Raw genomic sequence first — 2,500 nt, forward strand, 5'->3', positions numbered from 1 at the left:
ATTCTTGATTTTGACGTTGTTTTTCATTAATCTATGCATAGTGAGTCTGAGTAACGCAGAATATATGTCAAGTGAATCCCTGGCATCAAGATGCCGGGGAGCACAGCATCACCGCCTCGCTTCAACTGGGACACGATATCGTCCTTACGCCAAAGCTTATTTATTCTACTCAGTGTCTCCGCGCCATCCAAACTTTGCTTCACTTGACGAGATGGAGACACCGCCGCCCGCTGTTCCCACCTGACACACTGACTCCATTCTGCTCCCTCAACAACACAACACAATACAACACTGGACCCTCGCCGTGGCCTCGCCTCGCACCGCTCACAGATCTCGTCGCTATGTGGGTCATGGATCTGTTTTTTTTTTTGTTCTATTTCTTGTTTATTTTCTTGCCTCGCGCTTCAAACCAGCTGATTCAAATTAATTGCATAATATGGACGGGTTGGTGCGGTTGGTGAAGCCGCGCATGTGTTGAGTCAGAGGCGATAAGAGGGACGGGTGACGGGTTCAGTGTGCCTGAGCAGCCTGTAAACATTTAGCGGTGCTGGGCCGCTTGGGTGCCGAGGCGGTGGAAGTGAGGAGAGGTGACGTGAGGCGCTGGAGGGAGCTAGCGAGTGAGGTGACAGGAGAGGTGATGAGGGGAGGCTGTGTGGGGGGAAGATGAGAGAGGAGGCTGCGTGAGGGTGAGGGTGAGGAGGAAATGAGGGGAGGCTGAGGAGCTGTGTGGCTGGAAATGACCCGCGGGGGTAGGATGTGTGGAGGTGAGGTGATGAGACGAGAATGCGTGGAGACGAGATGATGACGGAAGGATGTGTGGTTGTGTTGGTGGTGTGATGAGGGTAAAATGTGTGGAGGTGAGGGGAGGAAAGCAGAGGGAGGTAGCAGAAGGCAGTCAATTGAAAGGGAGATGATAAGCACACCGATGTCACAGTTCACCACACGAGCGGCCGCGCCAGCACCACCGCACTCCAGTACTCGGAACGTGCCTCGACAGCAACGCGTGAAAGGAAGGGGAGATGCAAGAGAGAAGAAAAGGAAGGAAACAGGAGATACAAAAAGTAACAAGCTTTCTACCAACTTCCCGCCACAGGTCTCCGCGTGCCCTCAGACCCTAGGAGTGTGTGTTTTTGCGTGGCACCGACAGCACGTCATCTGTGGTCTGCGGAGGAACGGCGGTAAAATTAATTCCCTGCAAGTGGCCAAGCAAACAGGTAAGACTTGACTAACGTAACTTGAACAATTATGAAACAAGCTTCTTATAAAGTCCGTGTACTAGATGCAAGTCTCTCTCTCTCTCTCTCTCTCTCTCTCTCTCTCTCTCTCTCTCTCTCTCTCTCTCTCTCTCTCTCTCTGCCACCTACACTGGCTACACATTCAGTAGTAATTTTACCCGGGTCACGGCCACAAGGACCACCCCTCGCTCCTCCTCCTCTTCCTTCTTCAACTCCCCATTCCCGAAGCAGCCAAACGGCACGAACACACACACACACACACACACGCCCAGACTGGCCCGAGACTCGCTTGTCCCCAGGAGGAAGGTCGCGGACGCTGCTGTAACGACGCTAGCTTTCCCTCATAAGGTACGGGACTCCCCTTAAGGTACTGAACTTGCTCCACGTATACTGTTTTGAGTTCAGGGTTGACGGGGCTGCCTTGGTGGCTTAGCAATGGTAGCAACGCTCAGTGAATGTCTTTTTCTTTTATCATCTACTTTTTAACTTTTTTTTTATCTTTCGTCCTTTTGAGCTATTCATCGAATGGTTCTGAACACGCAACATGTACAAGTTTGAGTTCATTAGGAGAACTAGCTCTGGTAACTACTAATGAGAGCAAGTCTTGTTGTCTTGGTAATAAAGGATGGAAATGGGTGAAGAAACGTGATCATGTTTCCTTAGTTCGTAGTGTGATGAAAGTCTGCCAGGTATTCAGATAAGAGCGGTGACCGACAAGATAATGTGCAGGTACTCGATTAAGAGACTTGTGTATCAGGTATGACAGGAGGGAGAAAAATGTCTGTACCTTCTCTGGCGACGCTACTGAACTGTGGCGGAGTGCTTAGGGATATTGACGCACTGAGAAATTACTGCTGTTACTATTATTACTTTTGACAGTGTGGTGATGATAATGATAATAATGATGATGATGATAATAATAATAATAATAATAATGATGATAATAATAATAATAACAATAATAAAAAAAAAATAATAATGATAATTTGTAATAGTAGTAGTAGTAGTAGTAGTAGTAGTAGTAGTAGTAGTATAGTAGTAATAGTGATAATAGAAAAAAGAGGAGGAATAGAGAAGGAGGAGGAGGAGGAAAAAGAGGTGGTGTAACATTAGCGCAGTGGTTCCAACTGGGGGTTAATAAAACAAGTTTTTGAAAGTAATGGAATGGTGACAGAAAAAGAATAGAAAATTTTGTAAATCAAGAAAAGATTACTATACTTGCCATTAGGATTAACGTTAACTTAGTCTAGGTATGTGAAGTTGTA

The 2,500-nt window shown here is 46.8% G+C and overlaps 1 protein-coding gene across 4 annotated transcripts in view; it reads left to right on the forward strand.

Annotated features, from left to right (window-relative positions):
- The first annotated feature begins 199 nt into the window (after positions 1 to 199).
- The window catches only part of LOC123499639 (torso-like protein), a 13,850-nt gene continuing 11,549 nt past the window's right edge, over positions 200 to 2,500 (forward strand). For 2 of the 4 annotated variants that reach the window (XM_045247970.1, XM_045247969.1), the window contains exon 1: positions 1,385 to 1,583. The gene's annotated coding sequence lies outside the window, so the exon portion shown is untranslated. Of the gene's footprint in view, positions 344 to 1,093; positions 1,215 to 1,384; positions 1,603 to 2,500 lie in introns of those variants that run through there. The other 2 variants (XM_045247972.1, XM_045247971.1) reach the window with 2 other exon arrangements.

Source organism: Portunus trituberculatus, chromosome 50, assembly GCF_017591435.1.
Source record: "Portunus trituberculatus isolate SZX2019 chromosome 50, ASM1759143v1, whole genome shotgun sequence".
In the NCBI taxonomy this organism is placed as follows: domain Eukaryota; kingdom Metazoa; phylum Arthropoda; class Malacostraca; order Decapoda; family Portunidae; genus Portunus; species Portunus trituberculatus.